Raw genomic sequence first — 13634 nt, 5'->3', positions numbered from 1 at the left:
CTCATAGTGAATTTAGAATAGATTATTTAAACATAATAGTATTTGCGAAGCATAAAAAAAAAATTCTTCGATTTCATAAATTAACGTTCAATTGCCATTAACTTACGTGATAAACAAAGTCCTATAACGTTCTACCATAACACATTTGGATTTCTATCAAATTTTTACTGTTATGTTGTCAACTAAGCAATTCAATAATTATTATTATTTTCTTGAAAATAATAGGATTTTCACAGGAAGTGTAATATTATAATAATAAAAATATAAATACAAGGTGGTTTTATTAATGTTTAACACTCATTTTCCAGTAAAATATTAAATTTTTGAAAATATATTTACTTACATTTTCAAGTCATTTTTTCATCTTCTAATTTTTTGACAACATCTGTACGCACAATTATATTTTCTTCTCTGAAAAAGAATGATAAACTATACAATATCAATTTAAGATATTTGGTTAATTAATTATCATTGTTTTAAATATACATGGTACATTTGTGCGCAGTACTCATTGACTTTTTAAATACGTACTTGTAACTACTCGTAACTATTTAACTAATAGCTTTATATGTTTATATTATCAGAAAAAATACTTTGGATTAGAATACAGAGTTGAAAATGAATATTTGCATTCAAAAAAATAAAAAAATAAAATTTTGTTTTGTAAAAATTAAAAAAAAAACATTTCTAAAACGGTGATACCGATAGATAAAAAGTGTTAACTTTTAAAACATCACTTCGTATTATATTGGTATGAAACGACGTCACGGAGTCATTACCATAATATCTTTTGTTCTCGGTAAATCATTACTCGTGGTTATATAATATTATTAAAACGTGGTAATTTAATATAAGACGGTTAAAACATTAATACTACAATATTATTTATCTCGAGTTTCAGTCTAGCAACGCGTGCATCTAAAACATTTATGCGAGTTGTCATCGTCATTATAATAATATTACATAAACGGCTATTGAAATTACACATTAACGATCGTTTTCTTTACTTTCATCTAAAGTGTATTCTCCATATTTCCTTTAATGCGTATGCTTTAAATGTTCCTTCGGGTTTTCAACAACATACGTTTTTTTTTCAAATATGTACCACAACTATACTGCTAATCATTGGATGGTCCTGACATAGATAATGTGAATTTCCTATATGCAAAAATACCTTACTATCCTACATTTTTCTATTAATGTTTTTATTGATATTTTTTACTCAACATTTGTTGTCATTAATAAATAAAATCGATCGCTAAATCGTAACGCCAAAGATTTGTCTCTTTAACGGGTCGCATAATGGCCCGATCGTTTTGTTTTTGCGGCGTCAACGAGGCGAAGAAGCGATCGAAAAGTACGTAAAAGAAAAAAAATTGAATTTCGCGTCTCCTGCTGCGTTGGTAATAAATAAACTACGATTATATTATTACAAGGAAAAATAAATGTACGTCCCACGGGACGAGTATTAAAATACACGATCGCTTAATGCGGAAAAACAAATAAAGAAATAAACAGTATTAAACGTAAACCATTAAAATTATATTAAATTGCAATTGTAGGGTACGCACGACGTAATAAAACTACGCATCAGGGTCTTATAATAAAATTTGCGCCTCGTCATTTACAAGATTCTATCGGAACACGTAATATAACAAGCTGTCTAATTTTTCTAACAGTCGTCATTTTATCCACGTCAAAAAGTATTTATGTTTCTATAAATATGTTTTCAATAATATGGTTTTAAGAAGAGTTATGTAAATTAAGTAGTTATATGTTTAGATAAACCAACACATGAGTGGACCTATATTTATAATAATTAATATTTATAAATGGGAAGTATCCCTGGACCGCTAAGCTTTGTTAATCGTCATGTTATACTATAAGAATTACCTGTAACTAATTATTATTATTAAAAAAAAAAAAATGTTTATGATAGAATATTTATAAATAATTGTAATCAAACAATATTAATTTTCTTCTCGTGTTGTGATTCAGTAAATGATTTGATTATATTAGGTATCGTTTATCATTCTATTGAAAATATAGATGTTAGATCATTTTAAATGTTTAATGCAGTAAAAGCATTAATTCAATAATGAATAATAGATTATGGTAAAAAAAAAATAGTTCTATATAAATACATAGTATTAATTATTCTATAAAGTATAAGTAATAGGGAGAAAATAAAAGTGGATTAAAACGTTGAAGATTTAAAAAAAATTGGCAGCCGCTCTCTATTATATACGGCCACAACTTTATGTTTTAATTATTGTTTTTATATTATATTTTTCTCTGATTTAATGTAATTAAAGGCTTAATATATGTGTGTCACAAATGCTAGTAGCTTTCTATCAAAACGCAACGCAAAACGTACGAAAAACGCAATAACCACAAATGTATATTTACGTAATCGATTTCGATTGAGTATGGGTTATTATAATTATTATTATTATTCGATCACTAAACTATAATATTATATATACGAGTACAGTACACACATATGTGTATGACTTGTTCTCAAAAGTTAAAAATTTAAATTATAAAAACCAATTATTATAAACATTTTCTTTTTAATTTTGGTGATGTAATATTACTATATAATTCACTATAAGTACGAAAAGTGTTTTACAAAATATATAGTGTATACACTTGAATACCTTTCAAATCACATTAGTTTCAATTTAATTCACAGTGTTTACTATTTACGGCACACGTTCAGCGTATTTATTCATAATCAGCGTCCGAAACTTATATAGAATTCAATAATATAAACGATAAACGTAAACTTAAATTTATACGTTTCGTATTAAACGGTACATTCGAATTCAAAATTAAGTTTCACATCGCTAAATTATACATTGTACATTATTTTGTATAGACGAACAGATGCGAGCCAAATAACTTACTATGATTATATACTTCAAAATATATAGGTAATGTTTTATTATTATATTATTTGCATTTTGTTACTTCACTCGTCTTAGCTTCTAAGTTTGTAGGATATTATTTCGATTAGACATTTGATTAGCTCACTTTAAAATGATTGGTCACACATAAAGTATATTTTTCTTTAGAAGTAAAAAATATATAAAATAAGTATCACTAACAAAGTGGAAATAAAATCATTATGGTAAAAATAAAACCTCAATTTATTTTTTAAGTCCAATAGAAACATTAAGGCGTACACTTACACAAAATCTTTGAGACCGATTGATTTTTGCATACTTACGATAATTCGGTGTAATTTATAATATGTTACAGGAAATGTGGAGCACCTGGAAATTCAAACCATAAATATACAATACATATTGTCGTTTTTTGTGAAATATTATATTCTGTTAGATTTTCTATTACTAGGTAATAATTATATAACATTGATGAAAAAAAAAAAATAATAAACAATAGAAAACCTATACACTTTTACTTATTGTTGATGTAAGTTGCGTGCAAGTACAACAAATATATCCTTCGTCTTCTAAATTAAATAAGGCTGAGCTGTTTTTCGCTGAAAATTTGTAGTAACTGGTGGTTATATGCTGTTGAACAGCACACATTTTTCTTTGAAAATCGTAAATTCGTAAATTGATTTCTGCTGTAGAGCTGTTGCAGCTTTTTTCCAATAGCTCCGAATCATAAACTAATCATATATCTGTCACTAAAATAAATTTAAAATATTAATAATTTAGATTACAAATAAATTATGAAATTATTTACTTTGATTATTACGTTAAAAACACATCGAAGTGATGTATATGCAATTAACAATTTAACTTAAATTTAACTATTTAACATAATACAAAAAAATAACTTATTTTTATCTTTTTTATGGTGTTGTTTCATCAATATTAGGTACGTATCTATAAAATTGTATTATTATTATTATTATTATAAATATATAAATAATTAAAATGAATATTGTATATTTTTTTTTTCTATCAATATTATAACGTAATTATTATAAGTAATAATACAATAAGAAAGAAATAATACACAAAAAAAAATCATTTTTGGGTTCACAGTTAAAATTTCTCGAGCAGTACCAAATTGCCAGTAATATATATATTATAATACATGTGCTGTACTAGCCGTGTCAATTTTTAACTTTTTCCAGACGTTTCTCTAAAATACTAAATAATATTAAATACATTATATTATTATAAATTTATATATAATAAAAATAAAATAAAATATATTATGAATTATAATACATGTCGTAATAGTATTATGTAGTCTAGAATGAATTATTTCTACCTCCTTAAAATAAAAGCGTTGTATAAAATATCCAATTTCGTGATTTTCTTCTGTGAACACATCACAAAATTCGTTGATATAACATAATGCTACGAGTACCTGTATAATATTGTAATACGCAAAGTTTGGAAATAACGTCCTATAATCGATAATAATTGACGTATTGTTGAAAATAGTATATACAATAGGGCTTAGTCTGTACTTTAAACTTAACCTTTATTGTGCGTGCGGTCCACTGAAGTTTTGTAGATTTAAAATAGGCAGCATATACAGCTTAAATTAAGATTTGACGACCTCCTTTTTGACTAAATTTGTGAATGATACTATTGCCATATAAAGAATCAAAGGACATACTAAACAAGTTGTTCTTAACGTGAGATTTATATTTTTGGATAAATTTCCAATGACCAGTTAGTTACCTTCTAATACAGATAAATAGTTTTATCCAAATAATTTGCTTAAATGTTGAATTTCTATGGATTATATACTAACTATAATATATGAGTAAAAATAAAATAATTAAAAACCAAAAACTTACATTATATCTATGTATCAATTTAATAGATACTGTCGAAAGAAATAGCTGATTTGAAACCAATATTATTTTTTAGCACAGGGACGTCAATACAACTACTTTATAATCACCATACATGAATTTGAATAATATCTATAGATAAAGTTTTTTTTAAGACATTTTAAGTATATATAAAACAAAAAACAACTGAAAAGAAAAAGTTAATTGGTGAACAAAATAGATAAAAAAAAAAAAATTGCATGGTTGCCAATTTCAAAATGACAGTTTATTGTAAAATAACTTATAATTTTTTTTTTAATTAAATTTGACTTATTTTATGTTGGAATAATAATATATCGATTTTTTTATAATTATTTATTAGTAATTTTCAAATACATATAATATATATTAATGTTAAGTGTTTATTCTTGAATATAGATTGACTAACAAGTAACCACACAAATGTATTATAATAGTTATAAATAATAATATGTACGAGTATACTATGCATAATGTATGTAATAGGGGTCTAGAGTTCTAGATCACCGATACCCACTACGTGGGTCTTTAACAGTTTTAGTGCGCTCCGTACTAAAACTAAGTTTAAAATGAAATAGAGTAAAATACTTAATTCATATACATTGGAGAAGTATTAAATAATGATTTTTTCAAATTTTCTCAAATTTGATTAAATTAAATTTTTTTCTAACAAAACTAACATAGAAACTCTTAAATCACAATTGCTTGATCTACTACTGGTCACTTTAAAAAATAAAATTAATAGTCGTTTCAATGATTTCAAACACTTTTGGTTTATTCTAAATTCGTGAGCAGGAACAACAAAATAAATGTCACAAATTAATATTTTTAATTGTAAAACCAGATTGTTAAAAAGCGATATAAAGAAATTTTTTAATAAAAAAAAACAATGCATTAATGTATTGGAATACACTAAAAGAAAAACAGAAACTCAGCATCCATCTATTTCACTTAATTTCAGAGCAATTTTAAAAATTTTTGGGTCAACATATTAATTGTGAGAAGCAACTTTTAGAAAATAAACATTATTTTATCAAAAATGCATGTAGAGATCGTTTGAATGATGCATATTTGAACGATTTACTGTGGTTTTCACTTCACCCATGGATATAAATAAAATGATAAAAAAATAGAAAGATACCGTCCATCAACATCAAAATAACTTTAAATAAAAAAATCAATATCTATTATAAATATTATGCTGAAAGAATTCTAATAAATTTTATAATTTGTATAGACTATGTATTTTTTGTTACATTATAAAAACGAATTTATAAACTATAATTGATTAATAAAATCATATTTATATTATAATTTATACATTTTCATTTTTTTAATCATTATTCATTACCATTAAGAACGTTGGCGGTCCATAAGTAATTTACAAAATTATTATTTAACTTTTCCTCGAATCCTATTGAAGACCGCTGGTCTAGACAGTTCTATGTTCTAAATCTGTGTAAAATCTGAAAGCAATTATTATCGACTGAATAAACAATAATTGTTTACTATAATTAAAATGGTTAATATTAATATTATAAATGTGTATTATTGATGATATAAAATACCATTAGAACCAATTTGTTTTTTACCAGTTTTACGAGTAGACCACTAAGGAACCAATCCCGCAATTACAGTGAACCAACTTTATAGGCTCTTGAGTATAAAATATATCGATGGTCATTTGGTTTTTAAGAACGAGGGAGATATGTGACGCTACCTATCAAGTTTCCGCTACTCGACCACTCATCGCGATACGTATTGACAAAAATAGACACGCGACGATACCGGAAAGAGAAGTATCAAAAAAAAAAAAAAAAACGACAAACGACAAACGACCAGACAAAGCACGACGTTTAATATATATTTTATTATTGGGCTGCGATGCGTAATACACTTACCAGTTACCGTTGTATGTTATAAGAACTGTAGATACAGCCTAGAATGTGATAAACGAGCAAATTATATTACATATAAATTCGGCAATTGCGGAAAAAAGTGTGTGGCCGACAATCGACGTAGTGTACAACTATAACACCGCTCGCAGTGATACAACTGCGGTAAATCAACACAAACGTGTCGTTTGTACGTTGAACGTCTGTCGTATTTTTTTTTTTTTTTTTTTTTGGTTTTTTTGCTCATTCCTTTTAACGGTACAGATTGAGGGGGAGAGATAGGTAGAGAGAGAGGGTGAAAGATAGAAAAAATCAGAAGAAAAGCATTAAGAACTTGCACCGTGAAAGAAGGGAAAAAATCAAAATCTATTTCGAAATTGAAAAGGTTTTGCGGCGTAAGCGTGGGTGGTGGTGATGGCGGTCGTGACGAACGAACGAGGATCTGAATGACTCTAATAAATGATAAGAATCGCGAACGCGCAAAACACGATTTATTCGATCCGACGAGTTTTGCGACCTGGTCATCTGTTTTCCGGAAACGGTTTTTTTTTCATTCATAATATACTTTTTTTAACAAAAAAATAACCTCACCACATACGAGTATGCCCACCTGTTATAAAATGGTAACCCGCACAGTTATTTTACTGTGTATTTAGTAGAGTAAGGTGTAACCATAGATCTAAGTAGAAGTTTATATTTATATGTTCTAAGTATGTTAAATTTTTATCCTAAAAATGTACTTTATAATATTATTATTTTATAATATTTTCGTTACGAGTGTTGAAAACATAATAAATGTTTATCCATACAAACACGACGACGAAACAATATGTACAATTAATACACAACGTATAATTTTTAAACGTTTATTTTTTCATAGTCTATTTACTCATTTAAATTGTATCCTTGGAAAAAAAAAGTAATAATTTACCTAGGTCTACCGATAATATCTTTAAGGGTTGAATAATTATTATAAAGGAATAGTTAATTAAAAATATAACATAATATATTATTTGAATTGCATGAAAATGTATGAGGACATGTTAAAATATAGAAAACATCATACAAATGTGTGTATCAAATTAATATTACATGATATTTTTGATCAAAATTAAAAATAATAACAATAATAAATAAAATATTGTAGGATAATATAATTAAATTTCAGATTTTTTGTATAAATTAATTAACTGCAGTTAAATTAATATACGTTCTTATTTTTTTGATGTATTAAAATCTTTACACGCCGCCTCCCAAAAAAATATGTGTAAGAAAATCGGTAGTTGTAACAACTGCTGAGGTACATCCTGATCCTCAATTTACATTGACTATAGTGCAGCTACTACATCCGTTACAATCACTAAGAAGCCTTCGACAAGCAGATCAAAAACCAAAGCGTATAACATATTGTAATCCACCAGCTTATAATTTTAAATTTTGTTGAAAAAAATTATTTATCCCAAAAAGTTTATTATAATAATTTAACAGGCATACAATAAAAATAAAATTGCCTGTTATAACTTATATTACAATAAACTTTACACCTCTGATGCACAAAAAAAAATATACTAATTATATTAGCTGATTATTGTTACAATAATGTATTCTATGCACATGGTCGACAAAGTATTTCATTGGTTCGTTTATTAAATGTTTAATATTATAAGTTATATTAAATAAATATTTTCGTTGAGTAATTTAATTGGTTTTTATTTGATAAAGGTATAATAGTACAAAATTCCAAAACGCTATGGTAAAATTAATTTATGGTGTGTGAAAATCGTGACTATAAGTACTTTTTATTATTATTAATTTTGCAATATAAAATCAAAATCACGCGGTACTATAAAAATTACAAAACTATAATAACTAATAAATTATTTGTGAAAATAATTCCACAATTTAATTTTTTTTTTTAGTTGTTTAATGATGATTAATAATTTTAAAAATAAAATAAAATGTTTAAGGTGAAATGTATTGGTATAATGATAGAATATTGATAACCAGAAGTTTTTTTTTTTATTTAGGAAAAACGTGTACTAGATACATGATTCAAGATAATAAACGTATCCTGATTTCTTGGAATCTTAATTTATAGTTATAAACGTAGCATTATAAATATCGATACTTATAATGTATACATTTAACTGAAAATAAAGATATTAAAAATTTGCGTTATTTAAAATAAATATTACAATACGTATAACTTATGCATGTATTCATTATTAGAGTAATAGGTTATTAAAATGAATATAATATTGTCCTTAATTTTTGAATTCAAGATAGTAAAAATAAAATATAAGGAAAATTATTAGATTTTAAATACAAATACTTTGAATAAGAAGGTATTCAAAACACTACGTCCAAGCACATTTTTCATTTTGATCATAAATTAGTCGTATTTTAAAATGTAAATTATATAATTGCAATTTTTACGTATTAAAAAAAATGTCGTTACTTTTTTGACACTGCTATATGCTTACACAGTTTTACTGTTTCAGCATACTATTTCAATTAACTATTAAACTGGTGATTTTTTTTCTAACTGCAATAGTGACGAATTACTCCAAAATATTATTATCGTTTTACTTGTATACTTAATTCGTTACCAGAACGATGGTGACTGTATGACAACGGGCATTGATTAAATTTTTTTTGTCGGAGTATATATTAAGTATAAAACAATATTATACGAATACAAGACTGCGATGTAATTGAGCTCACTTTAAGAAAATCAGAAAAAAGCTGCAGAGAAGCTGACCCTCGCCCTCTTTCACCCGTCATTTGAACGGCTCTGCGGTTTGATCGAGTGGTGAAACAATTTATTTTCGCAGAAGACTCAACGTTTTTAATGGTCGATATCTATTTACTACGAAACTACAATAATTATCATCATATATTATATTTTCGTTTAAACAAATATTATTACGTACGATTGATTACCGGTTTAGTACATTGTCTGCACGTACGACTACAACATTGAAGTCTGTAAGTAAAATATTGTAACCGTCTGTTCGCGTTCCTCCTCACAGCCTGCAGTTGATAAAACAAATTTTCTTTGATGTTATTGTACGATCGCACAACCTTATATAATTATTATATTATAATACTATTATAGTCTGATCCAGTCTTCTCCGATAGTGTTACGATGGTAAAATAAATAAGAAACCTGAACTACATAATATGACTACTCTAATTTAAAGTGTAATATAATATGGTGTACGTATTATTAAAAAGTAGGTCGTTTTATTAGACGTTTTACATTTAAATTCAATAATAGAATTATTTATAAAAAACAAAATCAAAAATTATCTATACATGTATATAATAATTCTATATATTGTAGCTCAATACAAGTAGAAATACTTAGAAAATTTAATAATGTATAGACAATTTTAATAAAAACATTTAGTGAAAATATCAAGTAATCAAATAGTATCTACGGTTATTCGTAATTTATCTTTTGTGACTAAATTGAAAACCACTGAGATATTTTTAATTGTAATCCAACAAAATACCAACTAGGTAAATCCAATTTATTATTAGAAATAACCCTCAAAGTTGAAAATCTAGTTATTTTTTCTCTGCCAAAATAGTGTATCCAGATACAAAAAAAAAATATAAAACCACAAATAATATTGTAAAATCTATAGGTTAATCGCTCTACAGTCTACTAAGAATTAAATAACTACATTATTATTATTTAACAGTTTCGATCTTATTTGTAACATATGGATCAAAAATATTCTCGGAGTTTAAATTGTTTAAATATTAACTATAATATTTTTTCAAAAAGGTCTGAATTGTATAATTATTTTTATCTTATTATTCATTTAATTTTAATTTATTATTATTGTTATTAAAAAATTTTTGGCAAACAAAGGCAAATAATAGTTTTTACACTATTTTTGCACTGCAGTGAATGGATTATAAAATAAGCACACAAAATTCTGTTTCATCGTTATCATATTGTTATGTATTCCCTTTCATTTTTAAAAACCCACGTTTTTCTCTGTGTGTTTATAGATAGGGAAACAAAGTCTGGTAAATTCACTGTACTTGGACACGGACGTTACCAAAATGATCGAGTGAACAAAATGTAAATGTCACGAGCTAGGCTGCAGATACAATCTTTTAAAATGTGAAAAACTTTCAGGTGCAGAATGTTTTAAGATGAAAACGGTTTTAAATTATACGAACCACCGAATGTGTTTAGAAAAACAAGAATCGCAACAATTAAATGGAAACGCGCTGCAGTATATTATATAATATAATGTGTATTATACAGAAACGTTTCTGAAATTCAATGTTTAAGAATGTGCGCGAATCCGAGAAACGACCAAAATGGCGCGTCGGTAATGCGAGAAGGGAATTTAATTAAAAACTTGTAATCACCGGAGGGGAGAGAGAGTGAAAAAAAAACAGAAAGGAAAAAAATCCGTCAAACGATGATGAATCGAAAATATCCCATGGAAAGTTCGAGTACGAGTGGGCTTCAAACTCAAATCGTCTGTGGAACGATTTAATTTAATTTCGAGTTCGACCCTCGTCGGCGGGACTCGTGTATAATATATTATTCTGAAATAAAAATAAAATTAATTAATACATACTCCGTTATATTATAAAAATTGATTTATATTGTAAATAAGTAATTAGAATTAAAAATTTACAAGCAGTGCTTTAGTAATTATTTGAGAGAACTATTTTACATTTTCATTTTTATTAATTGTGATTTCATGAGCTCATTTGTTGTATTGTCTTTCAGTTAATATTATCATTAGCAGGTAACAGATTTATATATAAATATATAAATGTGTAAATGCATATTTTTATTATTACAAGCTATTTAAAATCTAATAGGAAATATTAATGATTTAAATCATTCTTATTAAAATGACGCCAATTTTATATTACATATTTCATTAATAATTGTTAAATATTTTTAAAAATATTTTATCATTTTCATCATTCATACGTTTTTAAGTACTTTTCAGTGAACGAAAATAGCCATTTATCGGTGTATTTTCGTGATTTATATTTTAGTCGTTATCTTTCTCATACTTTCCGGCTCTCTTTCCACGCAGTGTAATATATAATAATTCTTAATACTAATACTAGTCTAATCTTGTATTTAATATAGTTCATATTTAAAAAATGATTTAAAAGTTCTGAGTCGTACTTTACAATTTTTAAACATATGTACCCTGATCACCCGAGCCAATAATCACTAGGTGGGGCACATGGTTGGTATTTACTCAATATTATTGTGAACATTTTTTGAAAATACAAGAAATTATTTCAAAATTAAATCCAAAAACTTCTATGGCTATTGGAAAATCTTAAAATACTATATAAAATGAAACATTGAAAAATAATTTCAGTGAATTTAAGTTTTATTACACGTACTATTAATTAGAAGAAAACAAAAAGTATGTCCTTAAATGATGGTATGCAAATTGTCAAATCAGCGATAGAAAAATTAAAACCTGTAGGTGGACAAATGGAAGATGTTGTACAAAAGAAATTGCATGCTATTTCAGAAAAAATTCTATGCCATATTGATTTTAAAACAATCAATAAAATAATGATTGACAAACAGACACCTTTCTAAACATTTGGAATTGTCGGTCGGCGTAAAAAGATTGTTTAGCCATTTAAAAAATATTTTGAAACCTAATAGGCGAAATTTAACATTCAATAGTTTAACTATTTATGAATCATGGTTCAAACAATTATCTTCAAATGTAATAAAAGTTATAAAACGCATTGATACAGTTGATTATCAATTAATAATTATAGCACAGCTGAATCATTCTCTTATTATCATCTTGTGTTAAACTGTACAATACTAGACTAGACACAAAGCGCAGTAATAGTCCATATTTTAATAATATTGTGGTCCTATTATAAGTCGATTTTTTTTTATTGTTTCTAATAGTGTTAATGTTCAATACAATATTTAAAGTTTTTTATAAAACAAAGTTTTAGAATAACTGCTTTAAAAAAATTAATAATAAATAAATAGAACTTTGTAAATTAAACGTTACAGTTGCCAATATTTATATTAATATTATTGCAATTTACACTATTACTATTTCAAACTATTTTTTTCTCGGTAAATATTAATTAATTTCCATCTTTGATATCCACATGACACAAAACAACAATATACCATAAAGCGTGTTGGGGTGTCTCAAGTTTTTCTTCGCATTACATACTTATCCAGATTATCACTATACTAAGTGTAAAGTATACACTAGTGTGTCTAAATAACTCGACTAAGAGAAAACAGCTACTTAGTCATAAAGTGATCCATATTCATCTAGAATAAGACACTCACTTCTTACCCACTTGTACTTATTAACAATGAACCCAGATTATTATGTAATACTTGTAAAACACTCGTTAAAATTGAACCCCTAATTATAGATTGCCCGAAATACATCAGAAAAACTAAGACGTTCTCAACCAACACAATATTGAGTATAGGTAATATTACATTATTTAACATTAAAAAAAAACATGACTAAAAAAATAAAAAATAATTTAAACCTTTGTAGGTTTTTATTATTATATATATTTTTATTTATATTATTTTATTAAATATAATATAATTAAAATAAAATTTGAAATTAACTCAACTCGAACATACTTATTAATGTCAAAAACAATACCTTGAGTGCGCTCTCGTGGAGTTCACTGTTGCCAATATATAATATATAATTTTTTTATTATATTCACTATACTCAGTATATAATATAATAGGTATTGGTGTGTCCGGTAATTAAAATTATTTAGTTAATAGAACTGTAATAAGTCTATCAATTTAATACATAGATTATTTTTAAACAATATACTTAAATCGTTTTAATTGCTTAATGTATCGTTTTTATAAAAATTCCCGACCTATTCAGTGAAGTATTTAATTTATT

General features: G+C 25.8%; 1 long non-coding RNA gene across 1 annotated transcript; it reads right to left on the bottom strand.

Moving 5' to 3' along the window:
* Positions 1–3037: 3037 nt before the first annotated feature.
* Positions 3038–10003, bottom strand: LOC126550044 (uncharacterized). The gene is made up of 5 exons (XR_007604067.1): positions 9636–10003; positions 9035–9579; positions 6159–6273; positions 3428–3658; positions 3038–3278 (listed from the first exon to the last, which is right to left on the bottom strand). It is a non-coding gene; the product is annotated as an uncharacterized LOC126550044 (long non-coding RNA).
* Positions 10004–13634: the final 3631 nt, after the last annotated feature.

Source organism: Aphis gossypii, chromosome 2 (assembly GCF_020184175.1).
Source record: "Aphis gossypii isolate Hap1 chromosome 2, ASM2018417v2, whole genome shotgun sequence".
Lineage (NCBI taxonomy): Eukaryota > Metazoa > Arthropoda > Insecta > Hemiptera > Aphididae > Aphis > Aphis gossypii.
The sequence above is the reverse complement of the archived record's forward strand: the minus strand, read 5'-3'. Positions and strand labels throughout refer to the sequence as shown.